This window comes from Haliaeetus leucocephalus, unplaced genomic scaffold (assembly GCF_000737465.1).
Source record: "Haliaeetus leucocephalus isolate CR32 unplaced genomic scaffold, Haliaeetus_leucocephalus-4.0 Scaffold741, whole genome shotgun sequence".
NCBI lineage: Eukaryota > Metazoa > Chordata > Aves > Accipitriformes > Accipitridae > Haliaeetus > Haliaeetus leucocephalus.
The window spans coordinates 4,910,515-4,924,497 of record NW_010973177.1 but is presented as its reverse complement, the minus strand read 5'-3'; the positions used below and the strand labels follow the sequence as shown (position 1 = coordinate 4,924,497).

The window sequence follows — 13,983 nt, the reverse complement described above, 5'->3', positions numbered from 1 at the left end:
TTAGGGAAATTGAGAACATTGTTATGTTTCACTTTTGAGGAACAATTGAGATCTTAAGCTATAAATCATGTGAACAGTTCACAGCAAGAGGAGCTACCCTAGATAAGCCTTCCATTTTCTGATCAAGAAACAATTGCAAGGCAAGAGAAATCACTACAGGCGATTTAATTAGCATGCTTAAATTTTTGAACTGTGGAATTTGAAACAGCTGATCTTCAAATGATGGGTGAAGCCCCTGCATTGATGGAATTGAACTGTCAGGCAGGAAGCCCAGAATGCCTCTGAGGACTTACGATGTTCAAAGAAGAGTTGTATTAAGGAAAGACGGTGGGGGTAGGGATGGCTGTGGAACAGGAGAAGGGGAGATGGGTGCTCAGAAAGCTCCATCTCCTGCGAAAGGCCATAAAGCAGGTCACCGAGCTCGAGAACCCAGACCCCGACCTGGCTAAAGCACCAGCTACCAGGAGAGCCACCATCAGAAGAAAGGGAAGCTGACAACACAGCTATGAAGAACTGAGATCCTACCTAAAGACCTAAAGATTCCTGATCCTCTTGAGATGCCACGAGGGGACAGAGGAGAAGACGACCTTTCCAAGAGCAACACAGATGTCCCTACCCAGGCGCTGGCTGGCTCGTCCTGCAGAATAATGATGCTCTGCCTCGTAGGAGCCCGATCCTCCCGAGAAGCAGGCTCGGGAGCAAGCAGGGAGCACACTCTGCACTTAGCAAAGTGCTTCAGAGAATCCAAGTTGACTGACCAGAAGCATAAAAGGAAAACCAAAGCACCCATGAGGCCATTAAACAAACTCAGACCATGTCACACACACAACGCTTATAAAGCTGAGGTTTCTTTTCTTTTTAGTGAATTTATTTTGCATCACAGCAGCAAGTCTCACAGGTTACAGGTGCCACGCTCTCAGTGAACTAAAACCAAGCATCATGTAGGGGTGCTGAACACGTGGGAGCATTTATTTTTCAACCTATCCAAATTTCTCTTTCATTTCCAAATGCTCAAAAGACTTGCCCCATTCCTCAAGTATTGCTGTGTACAATCAAAAATTTGTGGCAAGTAAGATTTGGGTAGGTAAGATTGGCAACATATATTAAACCCATAAAAATGGGGAAATCCTTTGGCACAAGAGCACAGACTCGCACAAACCCACTGGCTGACACTGCACCGAACAATCCTGATGTCTGCATGTGTGACCCTACAATAATATTTCTGGATAATGGTGCTACCCTGAAAACAGCTTCAGCAAGGAGATTAAGTTTTCAAATGCACACAAAAGACTTTAACACGCTTTCTTGAAAACAAGGAGTGGCTAAGGAGATCTCACAGATTTTTACAAGCACTTTACAAATTGTATTTAAACTGGGATTAAAGCAAGGGGTTTACGTGGTGTTTCAAGCTAAGCATCACAAGTTTCATTACGGCAGCACGGAAAGATGAGCAAATGTTTGATGCATGTGCTGGGAAGTGTTTTTACCAGCTTTGCAAAGTTGTTTTGGATCTTCAGGCCATATTCATCTTCAGCAGGAGGGAAAAAAATCATTTATTTAAAAAAAAAAAAAAAGAGCAGACCCATGCATTACGAGGCAGGGTACTTCATCTCCACTGTTCACTGCCGTTCCCAGGCTCCAGGAGCATTCGTTACTCACCTCCAAACAAACACCTTCACTAAAATTAAGATGAAGCATAGCAACCATAAAGTTTAGCAGAGCTCCGGGTTTTTTTTTGCCTTTCATCATTTACTTGTGCCCTTCTGACACATTTGGTTATTTAAAACACCGCTCACGCCAATTCCTCATCCCCGACCGCAGTGGGAAGCGCGCCGCTACCCGACTGTGATTTTTCTTCATTACTTCCAACAGACACTTGAGTTTTTGCTATGACCGAGTTCGTTTTGATGTGTTATTGAGCAGAAGACCCAGATGGAAGCAGAGGATGAGAAAACAAAGCTCTGCAGCCATGCCCTGCCCCCCCGCCCCCCCCTATGCTGGGTATGGGGGACAGGGCTCCTTATCCTTCTTGGAAGAGCAGGAGAAAATCCCAACGAGTAGCTCATGCTTGCACATCAGCAGCAGTTTGCATAGAGGGTTGCAACCCTTGGAGAAGCCTTGGAGACACTCAACCCCAGACAAAGTCAAAAGGAGACTCCCCTCAGGAAGGTTTTCTGCCCCGTTGACAAAAATTTAAAAGGAGCAACCTTCTTGCACGCCAAGCAAGGGTCAGATCAGCACGGGTGGAGGTGCCTAAAGGGTTACCTACGCCTGCAACAGCCGCAACAAACACGCCTGCCCCACTGCACGCATTCCTCCGGCCAGCCAGACTTGCCCGAATAAAGAGTGAATGACAAGCAACACTGGGAGGGCATGAAGAAGAGCAAATAATTGAGATGAAATGTCAAGTTAATAAGCCAAACGTGAGGAAGACGGGATGGAAAAAGTGATTTAATCATCAGGGCTTGACAGCACAACAACTCTGTTGCGTCTTTGCCGCAAAAGCAATGCGTAAGTGGTACTTCAGAACATTCTTTGCAAGTATTTTCTACTGTGGCTCATTGCTGAGATGGTAAAGGGGATCCAACCGACAAGCCCAGGAGCAGCTTCTGGCTCAGCCTTCCCTCCTCCTTCCTTTTTCACACAGGATTTGGCCAGGCCCAAAACTTTTTTCAGGTGCAAATGTGCACTGTGTCTTTGAAAACTCTGAAGCCGAATCTTCTCGTGCCAGCTGAGAACCTGACCTTTTATTTCTGTTATTCTTAAGATTTAAACACCCAAAAAACATTCTGCTTTAGAAAAGACCCAGTCTTTCATCTTAGATTTAAGAATATACACATGCCTGACAGTTTAGATCCAATATTACTGGATGAAAGACAAAAGTATATACAGGTATTTTTTCCTGCCTTTTAAGCATTAATCTATTTTTCCTTATATTTATTAGAGGGCTTGGAGATGCCACAGGTGTTTAAATCATTGTGCTCAATGTTTGGCTGGAGAAAAGAAGGTACCACCAGGGATGACCAGCATCTCTCTCCCTGAGCACCAAGACTTAAAACCCTTCCAGAATTTGTTTTTCACTCTCATAAATAAGACTGAACCTAATCCTTTTCTGCCTCACCCCGACAACTCAGCACAACAGACGCCCACTTACAGCAGCTCCTTGTAAGATCAGCAATGGCTTACAAACATCAATTTTAGACTATTTCCCCAGAAATACTATGCAATATCTGCTTGATAAGCAGCTGCTGTTGACAGGAGAAAAACCAACAGCAGGACACTGATATATCACTACTAATAAGCTGCTGCTGCAAGTGAAGAAGGTTGTTTGTATTCGCACTTGGGATGGTTTGGGCTGCACGCTGGCAGATATCAAGTACATCCTCATACCACAATGTGCCCATCTTGGTTCTCTGGCACTTATTTATTATTCAGATTCATTTCACAGTGTTATTTCCCTCCCCTCCCCGGTTCATTTTTCAGCCTTCCTGCAGCGCTGGGAGAAAAGAGCCCCCACTCGCCTTGGGGCACCTGCCCAGCACACCGACTCGCGGAGCCGAGCCCGTGACGAACGTGTTTTCCACCAGCCTCAGCCCCCTCCTGAAATCATTAACTGCACCACCCACAGCAGCGGTGTTGGGACATGTGCCTTGGCATGGAGATCGAGCAGGATACCTCTGAGATGTCAACCCCAGACATCGCTGCTCCTAGAAAACCCCGCGCTTCAGAGGAGCCGCCTCGCTCAGCTAGGACAGCTTAGACTTCGTGCTAATTACCCTGATGATTTCTGCGAGCGCATGGCGGAACCGGTGGCACTCCCAAAGGCTCTCCCTGTGCCAATGCCCTGAGAAATCACAGAGTTACATCCCGATCCCGTTCCCTGGCACAGCTCCAAACCAGCTCAGTCCCTGCCTGTATTGCAGAAATGCTTTACCTGCCTGAACGCTGTCGTCCCTCCAGCTCAGGAACAATCTAAAATGCAAGATGTGATTTGGAGAGGAAGGCAAAGGAGGACGAACAGAACCATGACCTGAGCTGTCTGCAGGGAAGGGGACAAAAAAAACCACTTTAAAGTCACCAATAGCTCATTTACCAACTTGACAGAAAACTGAAGAGCTTAAAATTTCACCAAGCAATTCCAAGAACACCTCTATAGTCTCACTGATTTATTCAAGACCTTCGCAAACCTCATTAAAAATGAACTGGATTTGGGGGAGGGAGAATGGGAGGCACGGGAGAAAGTTGACGGAACTCAACGGTCAAGATGCCCAAGCGCCTGCTTGGCCACCCCCACCGAGCTCCACCTTGGTCCAACGTTCAGGGAAACAAAGCAATTCTGGGCGTATTAAAGCAATTCTGAGTGTATTATCAGAGCAAAAGCCACGGGGTTTTGTTTTGAGACTCAAATCAGTTTGTCCTAATTTTTTCCAGCAATGAATCCCTCTGTTCATGGCTTCTGGTGCAACCTCTTTGCAGTTGGGGTTTCCATGGCACCTCTTAAGGCAACGCTGCCCTCCCTGTCCCACCAAGTCTTCCTCTGGGCACACGGGTAGGACATCTAGAGGGGTTCCTTGTGGCCATGCCAACCAGTGAAAGGGCAGAGCCAAACCTCTGAAGCTCTCCCAAAGACACAACCAAGGGGCACCTACCAGAGCACATCGCCATGGGCTACTCCCCATGGACCCCACCAAGTCAATCACGCTTCAGAAGACCAGCCATGACATCATCTCTTTTCATCTGTATTTCATCCTTGGGCAGCAGATGGAAGCCTCCGGGTTCCCAGGAGGACGGGCAGCCACCGCAGGGAAGGTCAGCAGGGAGGCTACAGAGCCGGCACCGCTCACGGTAGCGCATTTATTTGAAAATAGGAAATATGTTAACAATTAGGGAAAGGAAACGCTGAAAGGCTGCCTTGTTAATTAAGGAACTTGCTATCAAAGGACTCATTAAAAGCTACTGAAATGGAATGGTTGTTAAAATAAATACCCATTAATCTTAACATGCAATCAAGAATCTGCTGCTACTACCCGCCTCGTGGCGGGGGGAGAGGGGCTCCTCGGCACACACCTACCGCTGCCAGAGCCACGGTGGTGGCACGAGCTGGCAACGGCCACTGACCAGAGGGTCCCAGAAGAGACCCGAGCCGGTTGTCCAAGGGACCCCATCCCACCCCCCTGCAAGAGCACCTCTGGCTTCGTTGAGGAGGAACCTGCTGGTGCTTCCTGCTTTTCGCTTGGCCAAAATTAGGTGTAACGCGGTCACTGAAATGCAAACAAAAGTCCTGTCGTAGCACCAAGTACGCTTCCACCAACTCGCCAAAGAATTAATGCAGCATTTCCATGAAAAACAAAGCCTGACAGGTTTCAAATGGTCTCAAGAGTTTCCAATTATTTTTATTTTTTTGCTACCAACAGAATTTATTTTTAATCTGCAACAAGCATTGGGATTGATGTGATTAAGTATATTTAGACATGCAAATCCATGGACTTCATACAACAGAAAAGTGGGCCAAAAAATTGGAATTCCTCAATATTAAATGTCCCCTTTTCTATAAACACCACAAGTTGTCCCAATAATTTCAACACTGAATTTGCTGACTTTTCTAATTCATAATGCAATATTGGTGGAATATTTTGCAGAAGACAGAAATGTGATGCTATAATAATGAGCAATTGTTCAGCGACATAAAACCAAGAATAACCCTGGCAGATGCTTTCTGTGTAGGCACAGATGAAGACTTCAGACCCTGCAGACACCCAGGCGTGATCTCCTCCTGCCCCAGATGCCTCTGGACTGTCCTTGCTGCCCGCAGCACCGGAGCCCCAAATCTCACTAAACCATGGGCAAAATCAGTAAATCAGCTCTGCTAACCCTTAAGAGGAAAATTTCCTGGCTTGCCCATGCCATCTTGATTTGCCGCATTCTTAACACAAGCCCGATGCACTTATTCATTGCTGCTTTTTTTTTTAAAAACAATTGCTCTGCAGCCACTTGAAGATGGTACAAAATCCCCCAAACCATTACCTAGATACATTAACACTTCCCAAACAGTGAAAACAAATGTACAATGAGTACTCTCCGCAAGTTTTAAGAGTTTTACTTAAAAACCAAACAAACCTCGCATTAATTGCCCAGAAATCCATTTTCAATTTTGACAAAGTGGTTTTGTGGGGGGTTTAGTTTGGGGTTTTGGGGTTTTTTGAGTTGTGGGGTGGTTTTTTTTTTTGGGGGGGGGGGGGCGCAGTTGTTTTGGTTTAGTAGTTTGGTTTATTTAAAAAGCTGTGGATCTGCACTCAATATCTTGCAAATAAAAGTGAGTGTATCCAGAACAAAGAGACCCAGGAGGAACAAATGAGAGCCCCAAGCAAAATGGATGGTCAAGGAGACCTCTCTGTGCCGGCCAAGCCTGTAGGCTAGTGCATCAAGACTACCCTGAGCCGGGTGGTCCTCCAAAGATGCCCCCTCTGAAGGTAGGAGCTCAGCTGGCATCAGTGACCAGCCTGGCTGTACCAGCCTCTACAGGTGCATCTCTGATGGCACGGAGAGGCAACAGCACAGGGACTGTGGTCCAAAACCAAAGCTTCTACATACAGACCCACAGGATGGGATCACCTGGACCCAGTGGATGGAGAAGGGGCAGGGGAGATTCCTAAATTGATGTCCCATTTTTAGTGGCCTCGGGGCACTGAGGAGTTTGATGGAAAGGTAGAGAAAACATGTGCCCCGGTGTTTAAAAGAGAGAAGATGCTGATCTGGAGAACTGCAGGATACCGCAGCTAAACCAAGCCCAGATTAAGGCGCCAGAACAGAAGCAACCATACAGAGTTAAAACACACCAGCACAAGGATCAAATCACCGGGAACAATACAGATTAACAAAAAGAAAAGTTAATTTTTCTAAGAAGTTTTATGTTTAACATAAAAGGAGAATCAATGCAGAGTCTTTGTCCAAGAGATGATTAGACTCGTAAGTGCTACACGGTCAGACACCACCACACATCCCAGAAAATCAAATCCATCCCTAAGAGTATTAGCTTCAGATTAGGTATCAAGAGAGCAACTCTTAATTAATTAATTCTGTTTACTTGGCTTTGCAGCACCCTTATTAAGAAGAAATCACTTTTTCTTCCCAAAATTGTTTGCGTTACGGAAAGAGGATGAGAGAAGGCTGGCTCCTGGTTTCCAGCAGGGAATGCGCAGTGGGCTGAGCCCTGTCACTGCATTAGACATGACTTGCATGGGACATGAGAGGTGACTGATGTGAGAAAATTAACAGTCACTTATTGATTTCCGCCACTGTCAAGCGCTGTATTTGATCTCTGGTTCCATGAAGTCATCCCAGGAGCTAAACACTGAAGCCAGTGTGTTGACTTATGGACTTGGAAAAAGGCGACTGGCACCAAGCTACAAGCTGATGTTCACATGGGTTTGAAATTTGCCAAGGAAAAGAAGAAGAAACCTTCCAGCCAACAAGAGAAGGTTGGCGATGAGCAACGCTTGCGGGCCAAGGCTCCTGAGCACAGAGCAATGACAGCTGGGGAGAGGGATGCTCCCCAGCCTTAGACACCCATCAGGTCTTCATATTACTTGGCAGTTACAAAGTTAAAGGTTTCCTGATGCCCAAACTTATTGAAGGAAAGACAATGACTGCACACACATTTCTTTGAGGAAGGCATTTCGGATTCAATGCACAGCTGGGACCTACTGGAATGGTCAATGGCACCGCCTTCATGTCAACAGTCTCCCTTCCAACAGCTACAAAATCCATCCTGCTACTCGCAGTGAACGGGATAGGCATCTGTGCCTTGCTTTACCAGGAATAAGAAGGGCCTCTTTTTCAGCAGGATCTGCCATGCCAAAAGTGACCCGATGAACGACAGTTTCTGGTTCAGGAGGAGGACCGATGCTCTCTGCAGGACAAGCTGCAGGCGTTGCTCCCCTCCCCTCTACACCTGATTACTTGGGCTGGGAGCAGGGCAGGTTGTAGTCATCTGTGGAAGAAGCTTCATTGCCTTTAGCAAATCACCAGATTTAAACAGACTATCACCACCAAGGTACTGTTGTAGCCTTTTCTGAGTGAAATTGGGATTTTGGTCTTCTGATGACTTTGACCATCCCTATCACACAACAGCTTGGTTCAAGAGACAGCCCTCCACCACTGAAATATCTCAGGGTCACCATAGTAAACCTATGAAGAGCAACACCTTAAAGCAGTGCCAACTAATACAATTTCGGGTGAAATTCGTCTTGTGCAAAGATCCACTCACCTGGAAAGCTGATGGCATCTGAAGAGCAAAAAGAGCAGTTGCTCCAACCAACCTGGAAGGCCACCATCCTCTGCGTGAAGTGGGATTGCTTTCAAACTCATGCGAAAGCTGAGCGCAAGCCCACATTTAAGTGGCTGTCTTCCAGAGGTATTTAGAAAAATCGACGGGGTGTCATTTTCAGAAGTAAACATTTACCACTTATATTCTATTTTGAGCATTAAAGGGAAAACAGGCTGTCACAGATACGGCAGCAAGACAAACACATGGCAAAGCTGAACTCCCAACAGAAGCTTAGAGGCAACAGACAAATAAAAAAGAAAAGCGAAAAAAAAGCAAATACAGCAATTATCCTCACCGCACAAAAAATAAACCAGCCAGTTACGCTGACCGCTGCAGCCTGATACAAACCCCCTCACATTCCAATAAAAGAGGAAAAACCGTAACAGTTTGGTTGTGTTGAAGATGCCCAAGGTCAACAGCTGGAGACTATTTTGGCTGAAGCTGGTGGGACACTCAAGGCTCTCATACAGAGCAGCACAGCAGAAATCACATCAGGGGTGATGGTCACAACCAGCTCCCACAGACAGATCTGGAAGTGCTTGGGGGTTTTTTGTTTTGTTTTTTTTTTTTTTTTAAATAATGTTATTTTATTCGGTTTGGGTTTTTTTGGTCTGTAACCAAATGACACTTAATTTGTGGAGTAACCAGCTCCATGGCAAGGTTTTTCCTACGTAGGCATCAAGGGGGCTTGGCACTACGAACTGCACCTACTTGCTTACAAGCAGGAGTGAATACACCCAGTAGCAAAAGCACAACTCAAAGATTTTGTAACCACATGTAATCGTGGGATCCAGGATATAGAGGATCCAGGATGAGAGCATGCACAGGAACACAAGATTTTTCCTTCACTTTGCGCTGTCAGAGTCAACAAGCGACATCTACTTTTTCCTTTTTTTTTTTTTTTTTTTAAAATAGGAAAATAAATAAATAGAAGGAAGGGCAGGGGGTGGAGAAGGGAAGTACCTCGGGACACAGCTGTTGCAACTGAGCATTGGGCAGTTTCTTTGAAGCCTTACGGAGGCACACACAAACACACAACTGGGCAAAGGTCTTTTTGTAGACGCTCAGCAGTTTGCAGTAAATCTTACACTGGGAGGCTGCTAGGGCGTTTTTTTTTGCATATACACATATGCAAAAAATGCCAAGGAAATAGAGGATTCCAAGATCTGCATCTTTTTCCTTGCACACCATCCAAATGCATGGCAGGATATTTTTAATTAACTGCTTTTTTTAAAGTCTATAGCATGGAAACAGTTGTGTGCAGAGCCCGGCTCACCCAAAATGAGCAGCGCCTGCATTGAAGCATCCAGCTGCCGTCTGGCCTCCTGAGATGCTTCAGAGATCTGTGCAAGGACCTTCACGCAGAACATGGGTGGGAAAGCAATTTCTGCCAGTCCAGGTTAGGCATGCGATAGCATTATGCTGTGAGAAATGCTGGGAACTATATGCTTTATCCTTGTTAGCCACTTGATTTAACTGCAGAGGCTCTCATTAATCGCACACCCATATGATCCCGACTCTCCCACCAGGCTGGAGGTTCAGCCCGTGGCATCAAACTCCCATTCCAAACCTGCTGCCTTCTGCTTTCTTTACATGACCCTCTTTTTTAAACAACTGAAGATAAGAAAGTCCCATCCACCTGCTCTCTAAAACACTCCACGCTGTTACGAGCTGCACTGCAAACACCTGCGTTGCCTTCTTGCGCTGCAAACAGCATCAGGAGACAGAGAGGTGCAGGGGCCAGCAGAGAAGCAGCTACCAAAATTCACACAAAACCCAAAATACACAGACAAAGCACGTCATGACAGCTCAAACCGCTTTTCCTTCCCCCCGAGGGTATCTCCACAGCGTGGCTCAACACCCCTGGCCCAGCAGCAGGAGGGAACCCTAAACCGAATTGTACAAACCTGGGGCGTTTGACTTGCCACGGTGGCAGTTTGGCAGCCTCCCCGAGCACTGAATATTAATTTTCCAATATTCAGATGTGCTTCAGAGAAAACACTGCAAGCAAACACGAGCAGCAGACCAAGAAAGGACAATGCTGTAAATTCACTGCAACCCCTGGGAGAGGACAGCGACCCGTGGACTTGCTGGGTGGGCTTGGACAAGGCACGGGTTTTATGCTCCTCAGTTTTCTCCTCCTCCTGTGCTCACCACTTGGGTCTCCACAAAGATCATTCACCTCTGAAGAAGACACCAAGACCCTGCAACAAGAGGTGTCAAGGAAAAAACGTGGTGCTCCGACAGCGGAGACATCTCAGCCTGCAAAGGAATTAAACCCATAAATAACCTGCATTTAACGAGTCTCTATATATACACAAGAAGCATGAAGTAGCCCTAATTTTTCTCGGTCCTATTTGTGCCTCCTTATGTGGAGCAAGGCTCTCTCCTGGTGCCTGTGTCCATGGGCTGAGACTTTCCGAGTTACTTGACGCAAACCAGAGCCATGGCCCGACCATGATCGGAGCGCGCGGCTCCACAACTGGAATGAACGAGGAAAAAAAAAAAAAAAGACATATTTCATCCTCCTCTTTTGTGGCTTTTATTTTCTTTTGTATTCGCTTTGGGAATAACATTCTTTCCATTGGGAAGAGCCTGATTTTCCATTAAATACAAAGCAGCTGCCATTTTGGAAACAAAAAGCTGATTAAATACAGATTTTTTTTTTATTTTTTCCCTAACATACGAAGAGCTAGAACCATACTTCTTTCTGCTGATTTATCAGGGCAAAGCATCTGCCAATTATGGCAGTAGGAAGACTTAAAGAGAGTGAACTGAATTGCTTCATCTTTGCTATAATTTTATAATTATAATTTGATGTTAAAACTAAAAGGGGAAAGATCTTGAGGCTTGGAGCACACTGCACTCATCCTCGCAGTGGAGCCCTTTGACACACTGACACCAAGGGTTTCTCACCCTTCGCACACACATGGACGCTTCAGATTCCTCATTTACGCAGATTTCTGCTTGCCGAGATGCCAAAGGAAGGGTCGGCATGTTGCCGTGACGTTCGGCCGCCTGTTGGAAACGCAACTAATACATGACTTAAGGCCCAGATGTTGAACAGACTGGAAAAAAGGATGAGCTCAAAACAAAAACAAAAACAAAAAAAACCAAACCAAATCCCACCCACTCCATTTCCACTCCATGAGCCATCAATGCTCAATTCAGGTTTTTTTTCCAAGCAGAGCTGATTACTGAGTGACCAACACAAACAGCGTATGAAACTTCAGCTCGTTTTACATTTTTCCAAAATCTAAATCTTACATTAAATTTCCGTTTTCAATATTGAGACGTTATAGTTGAAAAACAGAGAAAAGAAAAAGATGGATGGTGAAAGCTGTAGAAATTACTGTTATCTTGTTTTTTAATTAACCCATTGGGCTCTCCTTTTTTAATGCCATTCACGAAACTCAATGAAGAAAGACCATGGCGATCATGAGAAATCCATAAGGATCTGCACTTTTAAATACTTTTCTTGCTCTCTCTCGCTATTACGTCTAACCTAGGCTGCAAGATCCAGGGAGAACGTATCCCTGTGTAAAGGTACCACCATGACGGTCACGAAACGACACGTCCTTAATTGCGGCCACTCCAACTGCACCAACAGCACTCGACCGCGCTCATGTGGCTACCGGCTCCGAATGATGGGCATGAGCTCCCAACGCTTCTCCATGCAACCTCAATTCAAGTGGTCCCTGCGCGGGGACCCCAAAGGACATTGCACTTGAAGGTTGGGCTCCTCTAGGGCAGGCGGTTCTCCTCCCATGGGTAGGTTAAGGAAGATAGTTGGGGGCTTTGGAAGCAGACGTGGTGTTCATCAACATTCCTTTGCACGTTCACAACTTAAGAAGAGCCTTACAAGATTTCAGGTTGCCGGTGGATGAAATAAGAGGAAAGCATAAAATTGCGAAGTCTATTAGTTTCGCTTAAATTTGAGCCTAAAGGGGAAAAAACCCACCCATACTTTAACTTCTGTTAGGGTTTTTGGAAGGTACATGCTGGGGCTCTGGTGCAGGAGGCGGCAGGCATGTTTGGATTCCCTACACTGAGGATGGATTTTCAGCTGCCAAATTCCCCGCACTGCACATCTGATTCTTTGTCTATGTACGTGCATGCAAAAGTAAGCATAAAATAGCTTTATAAATCTAAGTTTGTAAAATAAAAATCAAAGCCAAACATGCCAAGGTGACTACACAAAGGGAAGCAATACCTAGGGAAGCGTGCACACCCTGGTTTAAAGGATTTATGGGACTGGGCATTTTAGCTTCAATTAATTTTGAAAGTGCTGAAAGCAGACAAGAAACCATGTAATTACAAGATAACTTGGCTTACCCGGATTCGAGTTAACTAGCGCTCCTGGGTTAATCAGAGGTCAGCCTTCTCCCCAGCCAACAAAGCTAAATCCACCGTATTTGAATGCTTTGCTCCTTGCTTTAAAGCAACCATTAGTTCTTGTTTCGACCCCTTCATTTTGGTGAGTATTTGGGATTTTGGAGACACTTGAGAAGACCAGGAAAGCAATGCACAGCCAGCAGACCGCAGCAAGGCGGGCAGCACAGGACCACACAGCCATGCAAGCGCTGCTCCAGTCACCAGCCCCTCTTCTCCCCACCAAGGCACCCTCGTTTTACGGGCATTTTGCCCAACCTTCAGGGCTAGCTGGTCCGAGCAACCTCCCAAGAGACTCGGGATCACCTCTGGAGAGCAGAGGAAGCCCCTGAGGACCGTACAGGGAGGATTTTGGATGCTGCTCATGCCCTGTCCATGTCTGCATCCCAGGCAACTCGCTTTTATGTGTGTCTGTATCTACAACGCCAAGAAACTTCCAGGATTAGCCACAACTACTTCCCACCGGACATTTTAAACTCCGTTACAATAACTCCTTTGTCCTGCTATTTTGTGCAATCAGATTTTTATTTTTCAATCTCTTTTAGACAGACGGATTAGTGATTTATTTCCACCAATTAATACAAACTACCTAGAGAACAGAAAATTAGAGGGGTTAAAAGGAAAATTAGAATCCGTTGCAGTTAAAAACAAAACCAACTAAGAGCAAGCTAGCAAAGTCTCACCATATAAAGGGATTACTCCACTCCTGACCCTTTCCAGGGGACCTCCAGGTATTATTTTTCATTGATTTACCTTAATGAAACTAATGCACCCCTCTCCATAGGAAGCTGACTCCATAGCTGTCTAGGCACTGGATTCAATTAAAGAAATAAATACATCTGGCTTCTAAATGATTGAAAGTCTTGAAAAGCCAGAGGCAATACCAGTTTCTGCATCTGTCTCTCTTAGGGTACACCCTAAGGACACCACATAGGATGGTCGACATTCAACACCGCTCCTGGAAACCCGCGGCCGCGGGGGGATGCCCGAAGCATCCCTGCCCGCTCCCCGGCGGCACGGGCAGCTCCCGCAGTCCTGCCAGCAACCGAGCCACGGCTTTGATGGAAGCTGGCCTCAAATTGCTTTAACAAGGCTCTTTCTTTCCAGAAGCTGGCGTTGATTTGAGACCTCAGTGTTGACTTAGAAACCCCCAGGTGCCCGGAGCCTGCAAATACTCAAGGCTTAGCTATGCTCAGTTTCCAGGAAAAGGGGTACAAGCATCCAACCGCGGCATGAAATATCAATACTACCATGGCAGCTCAGCA

General features: G+C 46.0%; 1 protein-coding gene across 1 annotated transcript in view; it reads right to left on the bottom strand.

Moving 5' to 3' along the window:
* EXOC6B (exocyst complex component 6B) overlaps positions 1 to 13,983 on the bottom strand; it is a 249,023-nt gene that overhangs the window by 81,516 nt on the left and 153,524 nt on the right. The window lies entirely within an intron of this gene.